This window comes from Myotis nattereri (genome assembly GCF_964212035.1).
Source record: "Myotis nattereri genome assembly, chromosome: 9".
In the NCBI taxonomy this organism is placed as follows: Eukaryota; Metazoa; Chordata; class Mammalia; order Chiroptera; family Vespertilionidae; genus Myotis; species Myotis nattereri.
Genome location: NC_138084.1, coordinates 71,510,798 through 71,528,957, shown reverse-complemented (window position 1 = coordinate 71,528,957; position 18,160 = coordinate 71,510,798). Strand labels below are relative to the sequence as shown.

Genomic DNA, 18,160 nt, shown 5'->3' with positions numbered 1-18,160 from the left:
CCTTGGTAAGTTTCAAATGTGGACATTTCATTGCTAAATAGTTACATATATTTTTTATACTTGTTTTATTGTATGTGGAATGAGAGAATTGTCCTCCAATTGTTTTAATATTAAAATTACCAATTGTTAGTTATTCATAACTGCATTTCCTAAGTCCTATATAATTACCCTTCTGTAATTTACCTCTGGTTAGTGTGGCTAAATCAGAATATAAGAAAAAAAAAGGAAGGGCATTTTAGCCCCAGTTCATAAATCTGAAAGCTTAATTTAAAGTCATAATTGCTTTACCAGACAGCACAGCATATCATAAGACATCAGAGTCTTCAGACAAATACATTTGGCTCTAGAATCTGGCATTAACTGGCCATAGCAATGCCATAAAGCTGGATAGAAACATGTCTTCTTGTGACATTTTGGAATCAAAATACTAATCTACTTGAACACATTGATAACTTTTCCTTCTTGAATAAGGATTACTCATTTTAGAGCAAATTTTTGAAGGTGTAAACAATCCTTCAAACATGAAACTTAAAAGGTAATCTTTGCCATAATATTTATGGCTGATATATTATGCTGAGACCTCTGATAAAGTCTACATCTTTAAAATATGGTATGACTTTTGATTTCCTGGCCATGCCTTTTTAAATCATAAGATGAGATTTTTCATAAATTAGAGTTTAAAAAGTAAGAAGAAAAAAGAAAAATTATAGATAACAATGTTTGGATATAGTTTGCAAAAATAACATAGCTAGATAGTGAAAAGTGGTTTCAATATAGCATAGGATGCTCCATTGCATGGAGTAAGACATCACACTATATCATAACCTCATTATACATACAATACCAGCACAATGAAGCTGTTCCACTTTATTTCATTATATTTTTGGTAGAAAATTACTCATTTCTATTTTGACTAGTAAAGGTAAAATATGAGCATGGGTACATTTAGTATGTTTCAAAAAGAAGATTCTGCATATAAAAATTTACAGAAAGAGGAACATGAGAAAATAAGATTAAAAGAATAGAGACTACTATAAATTTATACAAACACCAAAAGTTAGTGTACCAGGTAAATTACATGGCAAAAACTTTGCAAATATCAAAGAATATTGACTTGCATAGCTAAGGATCAGAGAGAAAAAGCAATATAATGCAAAGATATAATAACTATCAATGCCATAACAACTAAATGAAATTCTCAATTTATCAATGCTGAGGAATTATCATAAAGAAATTATTTTCTGGATGAAAGGCCATTACGTAAATTCAATTCCTTGATCTGTTTTCTATATAATGCAGTTAAACTAATTCTGATATTTTGTATTTCCAGTTGTTTCTCTGAGTGTTTTAATTCGCATCGGTTCCTTCCCATTTAAATTTTACAGTGATGATTTGTGACTCATTAATAAAAAATTTGCTCATTTTAATTTCTGCCAGTACAGTTTTCTTTTGTGACCATTATTTCTAACTGCCTTAATATTCCTGGCCAAATGCTTGTCAGCACAATTGTGTCCAAAAAAAGTTGATGCTCCCACCAATTTTTAGCTGAGAATTTTTTTTCCTTGTTCAGTTTTAGTCACTGCCGGCTGATTGTGCCTTATAAATAGAATACATAGGAGAAATCTTGTGGTTACTTTATTTTTAAACTATATTTATGAGTTTTTAAAGTACAGATACAGATAAAGAAGAAAAAAAATAGTCCATGATGGTACTGTCTGTATAATTCCTGCTCATTGTAACAATGAATACATACAGTAATTGGTGCACATATGGAAAATTTAAACAAATCTAAAACTTCCAGGTTAAAAGCAAAAACAAAAGCCCTTCTCATAAATTAACTAGTGCATTATTCATAATATTTTTTGAGTAATTAATTCTTAGGTAGCCCATAGAAAAATGGCAAGCACTTTTCTGAAATTGAGAGAAAGGAAACCTGAGGGGTGGAAGGTAAACAGGAGAGGAGGCAGAGAACAAAGCTCAGATCTGTGGCGGAAGCTGGTGAGAAATGTGCTCTGTGTTTTCTCTCTTCCATGTCTGTACCTTTTCTTGGGTGAGCTGCCAAGCACGGTGAAATAATTGAACATAGGCTATTAGCTTTCAGATAAACTAATAATCAAGACAAACAGGTTGAATGGAATCCTGCAGTCTGAAAATCTGGGCGGCTGATTGAATTTTTAACTGAATGGATTTAAGTGGCCAGATGTGTCGGGATTGTGTAGAGAGAATTTTGACTTAATGAGAACCAAGAAAAAAGCAGATTAGTATTTGGCACTCCTGCAGTTAGTCTGCAACTCAATTATGTAGTTTTGCACATGAGAGAGATTCAGTAAATGCTTGCTGGCTGAGTGATCAAACCATTTTACTATATTTTTCCAATCAGTGCTTTGGTTATTACAAATATAAAAGTGATCTTGGATAACTTAATATGCAAAAGGATCAACTGATACCATCTGGAAAATAATATGTCCTAAAGAGCAGTGTTTCTTTTGAATTCTCAGTTATGGTTTTAAATCTCTGTTTTCCTGGAGAAGACAGAGATTCCTACTTTTATAAGAAGCTGATACTATAGAAAGTTATATTTTAATAGTATTCCCAACTAAATTTTTTTCTCCAGAGATTTTGAAATTTTATAAAACTACCAATTTGGGGCTTCTAATCTTGAATGCAGACTAAATTATCCTCATTATTTCAACATCTCCATGTGATACCATTATAATAACTTGGTTCTTATTTAACAGGAAAGGAGCAAAGTGGAGACTACATAATATAGGCATGACATTTACACAGCTTTGCCAGAAAGTGTCAGGTAACATTCTCCAAGTCTGCTCCCCACAGATCAGTGGGGGAAGGGACTAGACAACAGACACATGCCTAGTAAGGTCTGGGTGACATAGACGATACTGTCAGTCACACCTGGGAGAGAGTCAGTGGCCAGAATAGGCATGGCCACTGCAAGGGCATTCAATCTAAAATACTTAACTCCTAAACAAAGGAAGTTCTCTCTCTCTTACTGCTGGTGCCTGACTCCTGGCTTGTGGAGCCCCCATGCTCTGCACCCATCCACATGGCCCACAGCCATGTGGACCCCACACAATGTGGACTAATGGGCTTTAACTAGCGTAATGCTACCTAGGACCCAGCTCACCACGGAACAGAAGCTCTGGACACTGGCCCTGCTTTTAGCTCTACTGAGCCCCCAGCTGCACATTTTCCAGGCCTGGTTAAGAGGTCAATGGGAGAAAGTATGTAATATTTTCAACAATAAAGAATTATTTTTAAAGAACACTTTTCCCAATAGAAACATTAAAAAAAGCAAACATTCTTTTGAACACTTTAAATATACAAAATTTTGTTTGTCAATTATATCTCAATAAAGCCAGGAAAGAGAAAAATAAAGGCAATTGGACTTTGGAAACCAAGAGCTGTAACGCTACACAAATAAAATCCACTCATTCTCCCGTGCAAGTCTTAGAAAATGCCTTTCTAAAGCTATCGCGAGAACCTCACTCCCACTAGAGATGGAGGAATTCCACCCACCCAATCCTCCAGCAACACATGTACAGTAGAGTCCATAGAGTTTGCCTCAAGTTAGGATGCCTTCCAATCATTGCACTGCTATTCCATCTAAACAGCCCTTTCTTTTTATTTTTCTGAGGGAATTCGGTTATTTATTTATTTATTAAATGAACACCCCTTTCTTAAAAAGAGAGAGAAGAGCAGGATTTTTTTCAAGTAAGATTAAAGTTATTACCTTATTCATAAGATTAGGAATCATATGTTGTAATTATAAAGGTAGGAGAAAGCAATGGTTAAGAGCATGGGCTTTGATTTGAATTCCAATTCTGAATCTACTCTTAGTCGTATTTACCTATTTACCTTTATTTGACAATAAGTCTCTTAACCTTCTGAGTCTTGGTTTTATCATTTGTATATAAGGATAACAACTGACTCACGATCCACATTATTTTAAGACATATAATAACATGCAATGCATACATTAGTCCTCACCCCCTCTTCGGTTTCACTTTCCCAGGTTTCAGTTATCCGCAGTCAACTGAAAACATTAAATTAAAAATTCCAAAAATAAACAGTTCATAAGTTTTAAATTGCAAACTATTCTGTCCAGCATAATGAAATCTTATGTGGTCACACTCCATCCCACCTGGGATGTGAATCATCTCTTTGTCCAGCATATCCACACTGTATATGCTACCCACCCACTAGTCACTCAGTAATCATTTATGCTACCAAATCAACTGTTATGGTATCTCAATGCTTGTGTTCAAGTCACCCTTATTTTACTTAATAATGACCCCATAGCATTTCAGATATGCCAAGGAGAAGTTGTAAAGTGCTTTCTTTAGGTGAAAAGGCGAAAGTTTTTTTATTTAATAAGGAAAGAAAAAATCATATGCTGAGATTGCTAAGATCTACAGTAAGAAAAAATTTTCTATCCATGAAATTGTCTAATTTATAAATTAAACTTTATCATAGGTGTATATGTACAGAAAAACATAATAGATATAGGGTACATATTTATCTCACAAGTATTAAAATATGCTTAGCAGATACCCATAATACTGTAAGTAAATTAACCACACGTGTGTCTCTGTGTGTGTGTGTGTGTGTGTGTAGAAAGAGAGAATGGAGAGAGAACAAGTGAGAGAAAGAGAGTGTGCACACATTCTTGCTTAGCACAATACCTGGAACACAGTAGACATACGTGAGAAGCAACAGTTATTAAATATTCAGATAACGATTCTATTCTGGGTATTCTAGTGAGCTATTGACCAGTATGGTGTAACAAAAGTTCAAAGTTTTTTGGTTTTATTTTTTTCAAGCAGATACACGCATGTTCAAATTTAATTCTGCAATTGACTAGCTGCATAATCTTGGTCAAATTATGTAAGCTTCTGAATCCCAAATTCTTCAAATGTAAAATAAGATGAATGAAACTTACTCTGTATAGTTTGGGGGGGGTGCAGGAATAAAAGAGAAAAAGTTTATAAATCACCTGGCACAAATCTGACATATACATGATATAGGGTATATATTATTTTACCCTGATCTTAACATATATCCTTTAACCCCTTGAGGTCTTATTTCTTGGACTTTAAAATACGTAAGAACTGCATATGTGACGATCATAGGGTTATTGTGTAGATTAAATGAGATGACATATAAACTATCAAACCAACAACTAGCGCAGATAGTTGGTTTTCAATGTCTTTCAACTCCACTTCCCTAGATATATACCAAGTCTACGAAGACACCAAAATACTGTAGGTCTGAATGTACAACATCTTAAATATTCTCTCTGAGAATAATTTAAGTCTCAGCCAAATTTTTCCAGAAACCTAACAAAAATCTGTCACTATTAAGACAGACACATTACTGAGAGAAATCCAAGTGTCTATTTCCACTTGCTAACCATGTCAGTGATTGATAGGTGTTGATTCCATAAAATGTAATTTCTGGGAGGGTCGAGGCCATGTTATATTTGCTTTCCTTATATTCCCAGGGCCTAACCCATTGTCTAGAAAACAGTAAATATCCCCAAAACACCTATTGAGCAAAGGAGTGAAAGTCACTCCCAGCAAGTTTCCAGCCAGGATCATGCAGAAGCAGGCTTCCTCTCAGTTGGAACAACAAACTGCCTTCAAAGTAAAAGCCTTTCATCCTATGGAACATTCAGTGCATAGTCTGAGCCTATGTTTCTATCCACCTGCTGATTGTATGATCATTTGACCATCAAAATAACTCTGATTCTTCAACTTCAACATGTCTCCCTCTGGGAGCTATATGCATGTATTTCGGACATCACTGTCAAAATGATATTTCCTCAAAGAGGGAGGTGTGAATTAATGAGGTTTTATTAATTTATATTTTTATGGTTGGTTTAACCTTTTAATAACAAGAAAGGGCAAGTTATAAAGCAGAATAATTTCTTAGAATTGAATCTACATGTAAATTTGATCTTGTAACATTGGCACATAAGGTGACAATTTCTGATGTAGTAGGAAGCATTACAAATGTGCAAAAATCAATTCAGCCATTAGGAAAAAGCATGAGTTGCTAGGAAACCACACTCCAAATAAGGAATATTATAGTAGTGACCCAGACAATTACCATATGGCTGACATGACATCAACACAATGCTTAACAGATTTCTGAAATCACTTGTGACATTGAATTGTTCATACCATACTAGCAACTCAGCTGATTAAAGAGTTGCCTTTCAATTACTCAAAAATTCAATTGTAGGGACCAAAAAATACAAAATCAAATTGAATTAATAACAACGAAAAATGCTTCCTGGAGCTTGCCACGTCTCTCCTATGTATTTAGGACACATGCATGTAATCGGTACTTGGTATCTCCTAACTTTGCTTCATTGAGTGAAGTCCATTTAATTATTTAAGAAATCTACTTTTGCACTACTATGTGTTTGTATATTTAGAGGGGGGAAAAAAGGACTTTAAGAATATACAACAGCCCAGCCAGTGTGGCTCAATGGTTGAGCTTCAACCTATGAACCAGGAGGTCACAGTTCAATTCCTGGTCAGGGCACATGCCCAGGTTGTGGGCTCCATCCCCAACAGGGGGTGGACAGGAGGCAGTTGATCAATGATTCTCTCTCATCATTGATGTTTCTATCTCTCTCTCCCTCTCCCTACTTTTCTGAAATCAATAAAAAAATATTTTAAAAAATACACAACAGCCAAGGCCAGTATTGTTCAGTGTCTAGAGCACTGGCCTAAGCACCAAAGGGTCATGGGTTCAATTCCAGGTGAAGATTATATACCTGGGTTGCGGGTTTGATCCCCAGCCCCAGTTGGGGCACATGGGGGAAACAACCATCGATGTGTCTCTCACTTTCGTTCCCCCCACCAACTCTCTCACTCTCCTTCCCTTCGTCCTTTCCAATTTGTAGAAAAAAAACAATACAAAACAAAATATATGCTGAGATTATGGTTGGTTGATCATCTTTTGTGTGCTAATTTTCAGGGGTCAATTTACTTTGTGTAATTTCAGAAAACTATAAAGTTATTCTGAAATAATTTTTAAATGTTTATTTGGAGCTAGATGTGAGATTTTGAGACAGAATAACCAAGGACATAAAACCTAACAGTGTGGTTACTGTTTTACGAATTAATCTCTCTTGCTAATTGTGCATCATTTTTGGTATTGTCAGATTCAAGCTGCTAATGTGGACATATGTGCATATGACAATTAGCCATAAAAGAGAGTAAGTCAAACTGGCAGTAAAAGATAAGAGCTCTCTTGTTCAATAATGCCAGAAAAAGGGACCTTACTCCAAAATATAATGGGCTGACCTATCCCCAAAATGGGTTTGGGAAATCATGTCTTAAAATCTCTTTATGAGTGAGAAATGGCAAGGCAGAGATTCTGACTCTTTACTAAAACTCAGGTAAATAAGAACATGAGCTACCTAACTGCTTGGAGGCCTCACACTTCTAAAGCACACCACAGAGAATCAAATGAAAATGGATGCCTTTACTAATATAATGTTTAGCCCTTTGTTAGGACATTGTAAAAATACTCTGGGAGGGGCAACCTCTGGAGATAGGCTAAATAAATGAAATAGATTATAATCTCTTTAAGGGTATTTACCCCATCATGATATTACTTAACAGAGAAACTTCATATAATGTTTAAACCATGTCTCCACTAAAAATGCATTTCTCTCCTGAAAATGGGGAAGTGTGAAGATGGCTGCACAAAATCAAATGGAGCAATTTTGTATTTTACACACACAACTTCATGCAAATCAATTCAGTTTTTCCTCTTTGCTTGGTTTTATGTTTCCTTTCACTGATATATTATTACTATTTTTTTTCCCCTGTGGCAAAATGACGCAAATGCATTCATGAAGAACTGCTTGGAAAATCTGTGTGACAAATATAACAAAACTTTTCAGCAAGGCCAGCACTTTTTGAAATGTGTGCCTGATAAATGATTTTTGACAGACTGAATATACAATTAAAAGTCTGTGACTATATTAGGACTAATCATGACAAAAGATAAAAGCGAAAACAAATTAGCAATGGAATCCTACCTCATCGATATACACATTACTGTATAGTATTATGTATTAAATCATTAGTCTGACATCCTACAGAAGGATTGTCATATAAGGCATTAAGGGTGCTCTGTCTATTAAAGCTTGGCCTAGAGCACCAAGCCAGGACAGCAATTCTATCGTTAAAACAAATATTTCACTCAATACATAAAAACACTTAACTAGAATTTAGGACACAATCTTTAAACTCAAAGAATACCCTATGGAAAAAATAATGTCATTTAAAAATATGTAGCTTCTGCCTCACAATCTACAATAAAAAAATGAAAAAAGGGAAAATAAACAGGGAAAAAGCAATGGAATATGACGGCTAACAGATGCCCACAACGCTACCTGGCTGTTGATCTTAATTGTCAAAATAGTAATGGGATAAAACTCACTACCCTCCCACATACCTAACTGAGCCTATCTCTCTTAAATTCTAATTTTAAAAATTAATCATTCTGGGTGGAATATCTCTAAAATAGATTGCTTATTTCCATTCTCTTAAATAGAGCATCTAATATAAATTTAAATATTCTTGAAGACTAAAGCTATGAAGTCTAACTTGTTAGGCAATTCATCACTAAAAGCACTCGAGAAGCTTCAACATTATAAAATTTATTTAGTATGCTCTTCTTTAATGTCTGTAGTGTCTGGCAATTAGGAGCTCTGGCTATTTGCTTTTACTCCCTTCACTTATAAAGTGGAACTAATGGCAATACTTCTCTCCGGGAGTGATGACATGGAAAGAACTGGGAATCGTGACTTGCACACCTTTAAGTGCTTCCACCGAAGTTACGTATTGTTCTGCAGCAGCTCGTTTAAATACAGTTAAATGTTCCTGTCTTCTCCATTTAAAGATAATTTCATCTGTGACTTGGGTTGAAAATAGGCATAAATGTAGATTAGTAAGGGTGACTCATTGTTAGTAAGAAAAAACACATAAAAATATACATCACTTTAAACTGCCATTTCTAGGCAGAGCAGATGATATAATTTGAACAACCCTCTGCAAGTGGGCTCACAAAGCAATGAAAATGTATTGCAGCGAGACCCGGGAGAAGATGAGCCCGAGGAGAGATCGGCACTAGTTTGAGCATGCTTTTCCGCTATGGGCATCTTCTGCCTTCAGAAGTGACTGAGAGGGTGAGAAAATGAGCTGTACTTTTTTTTAAAAAAAAATTAATGTTGACAGTATTAGATATGCCCCCCCTTTTCCCCATTGACCCTGTCTAGCCTTCCCCTGCCTCAGGCCTCCACCACACTGTTGCCTGTGTTATGCATATATGCAGACAAGGTCTTTAACCAAAGACCTTTAATCTCTTCCCACCTGCCTTCCCTCTGAGATTCCACAGTCTGGATCCACATTTCTATGTCTCTGGATCTATTTGTTCATCAGTTTATGTTGTTCCTTAGATTCCACATAGGAATGAGATCATGTGATAGTGTCTTTCTCTGACTGGCTCATTTCATTTAGCGTAATACTCTCCAAGTCCCTCTATGCTGTCTCAAAGGGTAAGAGATTCTTCTTTTTTACTGCTGCATAGTATTCCATGGTATAAATGTACCACAGCTTTTTTAGCCACTCATCTCCTGATGGGCACTTGGGCTGTTTCCAGATCTTTGCTATTGTAAATTGAACTGCTATGAACATAGGGGTATATATATTCTTTCTGATTGGTGTTTCAGATTTCTTAGGATATATTTCTGGAAGGATTACTGGGTCAAATGACAGTTCCATATTTAATTTTATACTTCTGAACATCACAGGACTACGGGGACAAACATTAGCGGTCTTAGCTCACCCTACATACTTTGAGAGGAGACCCTGAAAAGCAACACCACAGGTATAAGGGCAATACCATCAACGTAAGGTGAATCAGAAGTAAATTTCCCCTCACAGACCTAAGCCCAGTCAGTGTTCATTGCTTGAGCTCTTAGCAATTCCCAACCAGAAGCACATGCAAAATTTCCCTACAGGAGGGTAACATCATTCTAGGTCACAAATGATTTCTATAATTTTGATACATAATATCTAGCACTCAAAACATAAAATAATTAGGCACACATGAGTTAAGTAACATGACTAAAAACTAAGTAAATAAAAAAACTATGTAATAGACCATATGGGATATAGAGAATAGATTTATTAAGCAAAGAGTTTAAATTAACTATGGCTAATATATTTAAGAAAATAAGAACAATATAAAATTTGTTAGATAAATGGGAACTTAAAAAACTATAGCCCTAACTGGTTTGGCTCGTGGATAGCATGTCAGTCTGCAGACTAAAGGGTCCCAGGTTTAATTCTGGTCAAGGGCATGTACCTTGGTTGCCGGCACATCCCCAGTAGGGGGTGTGCAAGAGGCAGCTGATCGATTTTTCTCTCTCATCAATGTTTCTAACTCTCTATTCCTCTCCCTTCCTCTCTGTAAAAAATCAATAAAAAAAACTATAAACTGCTATAAGCAACATTAAGTATTAAATACATGGGTTTAATAGATGATTTTCATAACTGATTGGGGAGAGTATTAGTGAGTTAGAAGGTAGATCTCAAGAGAATATGTAAACTTAAGCTCTGATAATTAAACACGAGCAAAATACAAAAGAGAATCTGTTGTAACCTTATCTATTGGTAAACTCTCAGTGAAACATACTTTAAACATATTATTTTTTAAAAAACATAAACCTATTTCTAGTATCAAATAAATTCATTATTAGAATAGATCTACTAGTAAATAGATTTAGGCATACATTTTAGCAGTAATATTATGTAATATTTGTGGATATTATTGTTATAATAAAACAATGATTTACTAAAATGCCAGTATGTGCATTATCTAGGAGATTAAAAGTAAGTTAAAATGGACCCTGGCTGGGTAGCTCAGTTAGATAGAGTGTTGTCCCAATGTACCAAGGTTGCAGGTTCGATCTCTGGTCAGTGTACATACAAGAAGCAACCAATGGATGCATATATAAGTGGAACAATTGTTTTTCTTCCTTCCTCTCTCTCTCAAATAAATAAAAATTTTTTTTTTACAAATTAAGATGTGTTTAATGGATAAATATGAGAAGCAAGGATAAGAGGGCTCAGCATCTTGATAGCGAGTTCACATAATGCCTACGTACTTCTTTCTGACTTCTTAGGTTTATCATCTTAGATATAGATTCTAGAGGTAGAACCTTTCAAATAAGTATACACACTTCAAGATGAAAAGTATTAATTAGAATTTTATAAATAAAAAATTATCAAGAATCACAGGGAATTAATCCAAGTTCTCAAATAGTTGTTTTTTTTTTTTTTTCTAAATACAGTCTTTGGCTGTACTCTCATGATGCTAACTAAATATTACTATATTTGCAAAGAATAAATCCCTTCAAATATTAAAATAATAGCATTAGGTTTCCTTTATAAATAACAACTACTTTTAAATTAACTGGAAAATATTTATTTCATAATCTAAAAATCCTGTAAGTTCATTAGAAGACTTAATTGAAGCGTTAAGAAGCTAGAATTTAATGTGTATTGTACATTAATAGTCCTGCTTTTGAACTAAGCAGTTAAAAGAAATTCATAGCATTTCCCTGATTTGCAATTGAGATTGCTAAACACGTTAGTATTACAACATGACTATACAATGTTATTTTAAACTCTATTTCACAATCTCTATAATTGCTTCATTATATAAAATGTACTGTTCTCTGAACTAATGAAGAAAATTTGCATTTTTATACCTATGTGATGAAATTCAATGGAAATATTTTTAAAAACTGAAATCTAGACATAAAACTTAGATGTCTGGATATTAACACAGTTTTCAAAAGCTTTAAATCATGAAAATGTTACTTGTCTTTCTACTATATGTTTAATCACATACTGTAGTCAGACCTCAACCCAGCTTCCCTTTCCTTACTACCTTTTTTTAAAACAAAAAAGCACAGTGATAAATGTTTTCTTATTTTAATCAAAGAGTGGTTAAATTATTAGTAAAAATTAGTCTTTATGCACTAAAAACTCTATTCAAAATACTTTGAGCCCTAGCTGGTTTGGCTCAGTGGATGAAGTGTCTACCTGCAGACTAAAGGGTCTTAGGTTCTATTCCAGCCAAGGGCACATGCCTGGGTTGCGGGCTCAATCCCCAGTAGGGGGTGTGCAGGAGGCAGCCAATCAATGATTCTCTCTCATCATTGATGTTTCACTCTCTTTCTCTCTCTCTTCCTCTCTGAAATAAAAAAAGAGTATATTTAAAATACTTTGATAATATTAGGTTCACAAGTTAATGAACAGCATGAAATCATATTTTTTAGTGAAATTACCAGATAGCTAGGGAGAGAATGTGAAGCTGATTTTACTTCTCTTTAGTTGTGTATATTTTAAGATATAAGAAAACCATATTTCCTCTAGAGAGGGAAAAATGGAATAGGCAGATTGCAGCATTAGAATAAACATCATATTGAGAAAGTAAAAAAAAATATTCTTAGTCACTATTTTTAAAAGCAATTTTAATTAAAGTCATTTTGGGCTGAATTTTTAGAATTTATTATATAAACAGACCATATTTGTGTATTATACTTTGTAGATTCAGTCTAGAACTATCATGAGTTTCATTAGAGTTCTTATCCTATCTAATAAAAGAGAAACATGGTAATTAGCCATACATCCGCTACCCTTCCCATTGGCTAATCAGGGAAATATGCATTAACTGCCAGCAAAGATGGTGGCCGGCAGCCAGGCAGCTTGAAGCGAACATGAGGCTTGCTTGCTTCAGTGACGGAGGACTCCAACGTTCCCCGCGTGCCGCTGCCGGCCTCTGAGCTTGCAGTTTGAAACATTGTTACAAATATAGAAGCTAAACAAAACCCCAGAAACCTGCTTTCAGCCAACCGGGATCTCAGAGCTGGAGTTGAAACAGTGTTTCTATTATAGAACCCAAACAAACCAGATACCTGCTTTCAGCAGCCGAGGCCTAAGAGCTGGAGTCAAGCCTCAGAGCTAAAGCTGGCCCAGAATTAAAAAAAAGAAAAAGAAAAAAAGGAGCAGTTGGGAGCTTCAGTCACCCGCCAGCCTGAAAACAGCCCTCAGCCCCTCACCCAGACTGGCCATGCACCCCAGTGGGGACCCCCACCCTGATCCAGGACACCCTTCAGGGCAAACCAGCCAGCCCCAACCCGTGCACCAGGCCTCTATCCTATATAGTAAAAGGGTAATATGCCTCCTGGCACCGGGATCAGCATGACAGGGGGCAGCGCCCAAACCCCCTGATTGCCCTGCGGCTCTGTGTGTGACAGGGGGCGGGGCCACAACCTCCCTATCCGCCCTGCTCTGTTCATGACAGAGGAAGGCGCCAAAACCCCCTGATCAGCCCTGCTCTGTGCCTGATAGCGGGGAGCTCCCCAACACCTTGATCACCCTGCGGCTCTGTGTGTGACAGGGTGCGGTGCCCCAACCCCTGATCGGCCCTGCTCTGTGTGTGACAGGGTGCGGCGCCCCAACCCCCTGATCGGCCCTGCTCTGTGTGTGACAGGGTGCGGTGCCCCAACCCCCTCCCCCCCACAGGCCCTGCTCTGTGTGTGACGGAGTAGAGCCATAACCTCCCCATCGGCCCTGCCCTGAGTGTGACAGGGTGCGGCGCCCCAACCCCCCTGATGGGCCCTGCTCTGTGCCTGACAGGGGGCAGCTCCCCAACCCCCTGATAGACCCTGCTCTGTGTGTGACAGGGTACGGAGCCCCAACCCCCCTGATGGGCCCTGCTCTGTGAGTGACAGGGGGCGGTGCCCCAACCCCCCAATCGGCCCTACCCTGAGCGTGACTGAGGGTGGCATCTCAACCTCCCAATCCGCCCTGCTCTGTGCATGACAGGGGTCGGCGCCCCAACTTCCCAATCGGACCTGCTCTGAGCCCGACCAGGGGCTGCACTTAGGGATTGGGCCTGCCCTCTGCCACCCGGGAGCAGGCCTAAGCCAGCAGGTCGTTATCTCCCGAGGGGTCCCAGACTGTGAGAGGGCACAGGCCGGGCTGAGGGACTCCCCCTCTCCCCCGAGTGCACAAATTTTTGTGCACTGGGCCTCTAGTCTATAATAATAAAAGGGTAATATGCTAATTAGACCAAATGTCCTTCTGATGTCATTCCAGATGTTCTTCTGGGCTAAGCCAGGGCCAGAGGGAAGTTGGGTCCTGGGTGCCAGAGGGAAGCTGGTGCCGGCAGCTGGGGGAAGGAAGGCCTACTCCTGCACAAATTTCATGCATTGGGCTTCTAGTAGAAAGATAATTGGCTTGAAGTGAAGAAATGAAATGCTATATTGTGTGTGTGTGTGTGTGTGTGTGTGTGTGTGTGTGTGTTTAGTTAAAAAAGTTAACCCAATTTTACAGTTAATGATTCAAGGATATTATCAAACATTTACAAGCAATTATAATAATAATTCAGTTTCCTATTCCCCATCATGACAGGTGCCTCAAAAATTTAGAAGGCATATAAAAATTATCAATCTATTTTTCAAAATTTGTGAGTTTTGGGGAGTTTTCTTTTGAGCAAGTATTACAACTCAAATGGCTTAAATTTTAAATAGCCTAAAAACTTGGATATTTTAAAATAAACAATCAACTGATCACATATCAATTCTAATGTAACACCCAAATATTTTTAATGAACGATTATTTCAATGAATTTAGAAATGTCCCCATGGCACTAAAGTTAGAAGCCAATTCAAAATGAAATTAATGTACCAAAAGAAAACAATCCCAAACCTTGAAATAATATAAAATAATAATGAAGCTAAAATTATCAAGGTGGTTTTAATATTTTGAATTCTCCTTCTGCATTCTTATTAAATCTTTACGGACATTTCCTCTCCTGGATTTAATAAGACTGTCTGATTCATGAGATAGAGCTAATGGTGTCTCCCACAAATAACAATATAGAGGAGCACACTGTAAAACAAAACTCCCTGCTTTTGTTCTTTGGTCACTTACATTGCTTTGACAAGGATGAATCAATACAAACATATCTCCTGCAAAAGAAAATCCAACATAGAAAACCCATCGCAGCCGAAACCCGTTTGGCTCAGTGGATAGAGTGTCAGCCTGTGGACTGAAAGGTCCCAGGCTCGATTCCGGTCAAGGGCATGTACCTGGGTTGCGGGCACATCCCCAGTGGGAGATGTGCAGGAGGCAGCTGATCGATGTTTCTCTCTCATCGATGTTTCTAACTCTCTGTCTCTCTCCCTTCCTCTCTGTAAAAAATCAATAAAATATATTTAAAAAGAAAAGAAAAGAAAAGAAAACCCATCCCAAATGATAACACTGCCCGGCTGGTAGTCTTGAAAATGTAAGAGCTGGTACAAATGCAACGTGGAATGTGTCTATTTGCAGTTTGCAGCACATCTGAGACAGCTTCCTTGCGTTTGCCTGTTTCTCCTGACCGTGATAGAAGTGCCATCCTATACTTGATTAACTAGATAATTACATCCTGACTTGAACTAGGTGGGGTTTTTTTTGTTTTTTTTTTTTTAATGCTCCATGATTTTCTGTTTTCACCACTGGTAGGAGTTTTCTCTTTCTACGTTTTAAAATGATCAAGTATAAACATATATGTGCACACTAAAGAGTAGTAATAAAAGGAAAAATTGCACACTCTGACCCCTATGTCCATTTTCCCTACTGCCTCCTCCCTCTCGTCATCACTTTCTTTCCCTTTGAATTAAGCACCACCATGAATTGTATCATTCCCTTTCTTTCCTTTACATTTTTTTCCATCCATGCAAGTATTTCTAAACAGCACATGTTTTCAAATTTTCCCTGTTGTGAAATGTAATTAAATGCAGTAAAACTACAGAATTTCTCTATGACTTGCTTTTGACATTCATCCATGTTGATGTTAACAGCTGAAGTAATTCATTCCCCCAACTGTATAGTATCCCAAGGTGTAAGTCTATCCAGTAGGTGGATATTTCAGCTATTTCCAGTTTGAGATTATTTTGAAAAGTATTGCTGGTAAATAATCGTGTGTGTAACTTCTGCTGCACGTGCACAAATACTTCCCTGGAGCAACTGCCTAGCAGAGCGATTGCCGGGTGGCAGAAAAGGCATAAAGTGAACCTTGCTGGTTAATGCCAAGGACATTATACCATTGACACTCCCACCAGGTGCGTGTGTGTGAGGTTTGCTTCAGCACCATAGCCCCACCCACAGCGGCACTGTCAGGCTTTCGAAGTTGTGTCACACTAGTAGCAAAAAATTATTACTGCTTGCAAAAAAAAATTGTTCTCCTAGTCAAAAAATCTAAATTATAAATTTATAGTTTTGCTAGAGGCCCAATGCACAAAATTCGTGCAAGGGTCTCAGCCCTCGCAGCCCTGGCTTCATCTGGAAGGTCATTCATCTGTCCAGTCTAATTAGCATATTGTGCTTTTAGTATTATAGATAGTGTTATCTTTGACATTTAACCTATCCAGAATTGCTTTATGTGCAGACTCATGAACTAGGTATTGAATTTTAATATTTTTTTACATGGATAACCAATTATCCCAAACCATTGAATAGTCCATCCTTTGATAAAAGGATGATAAAAGTCACCATTGTCATTTATCAAATCCTCTTTTTCTCTGATGTCCTGAAGTCTCATTAAGAGATGTTTAGTTTTTGGGTTCCTGATTTATCTTTTGTAGAATTCTTTAGAACTACTGTGTCTGAGAATTGATTAATGTCTTTTTTTTTTTAATATACTTCATTGATTTTCTACAGAGAAGAAGGGAGAGAGAGAGAGAGTCAGAAACATCGATGAGAGAGAAACATCAATTAGCTGCCTCCTGCACATCCCCCACTGGGGATGCGCCCACAACCCAGGCATATGCCCTTGACCGGAATCGAACCCGGGACCCCTCAGTCCACAGGCCGATGCCCCATCCACTGAGCCAAACCGGTTTCGGCTGATTAATGTCTTTTAATAGTTCAAAATTTTTTTCTTTTTGCATTGCCTCTATTAAGTCCATTTGGAACCTCAATTGGACATATATTACATCTTCTCACTCCTCCATGACTCCTTCATATTTTACATTTTATATTCTCTGATTCATATTTTACCATTTTTGTCTCAGAACTTAATATGGATAATTTCTTCAGTTCTAACTTTAAGTGTACTAGTTTTTGCTTCAGCTATGTCTAATCTGCTCTTAAATTCATCCACTGAGCTTTTTAAAAAAAAAACATTATGTTGACTCCATACAAGTTCTCTGGTTCTTTTTCAAATCTACTGTTTCTGCCTCACATTTTAAAACTTCACTTTTATTTCTTTAATTATATTAAATATTGTAATTTTTATTCTGCCTGAAAATTGTGATATTTGACAACCCGCCAGTTCTGTTTTTCTCATCTTATCTATAGTGCTTTGTTTTCCAGAGTGAATGTGTGTGTTTTTGCTTGTTTATTTTATTTTGTTTCATTTTGAATAACAGCCACTGATTTTCCAGAGAATGTTATCTGTGGAAAGTCTCTGAAGATGAGATTGAAGTTGTCTTCCTCCGGAGCGGAAATACTGTTTCCTACTCTCACTGTTAATGACAGAGCACTTCATTTAAGTTCACCACTTAAATTTTGTTCAATCTGTAGCCACATGTGATTGGCACATTTCTCTCTTTTCTATAACTTCAGTGTTGTGCTTAGTAATCTTTAAACAACATTTAAAAAACGGTTAACCCTGCATTTTAATAATTCCATCAGAAGGGACACTCAGGGATTAATTTGCTATAATGCCAGAACTAGAAATGTACTCATATTTTAAGACTTTATTTTCTCTAATTTTTTTAACTCATAGTTAGTGAGCTGTTATAAAGAGGCTGCCTTAAATTCAAGGTTACATCTCCGAATGCAAGACTTCTGGTTTATAAGGACTCAGAACAACAACGCGTTTGGGATCCACCAGATTCTGGCAAAACGATAGCTATGTGACCTAATCCATTCTCACAGGTAGTTATCAGACTGCAGGGAGCCATCAGTACCACAAAGCGCATAGCTCACCAAAGGTTACATTTTCCATTTTTAAAGTTTCCTCCGTTACTGGGCTCCAACCTTCAAGCTCT

The 18,160-nt window shown here is 37.1% G+C and overlaps 1 protein-coding gene across 1 annotated transcript in view; it reads right to left on the bottom strand.

The window, feature by feature from the left end:
• The window catches only part of GUCY1A2 (guanylate cyclase 1 soluble subunit alpha 2), a gene marked incomplete at its 5' end in the record, with an annotated part of 274,517 nt that overhangs the window by 57,832 nt on the left and 198,525 nt on the right, over positions 1 to 18,160 (bottom strand). The window lies entirely within an intron of this gene.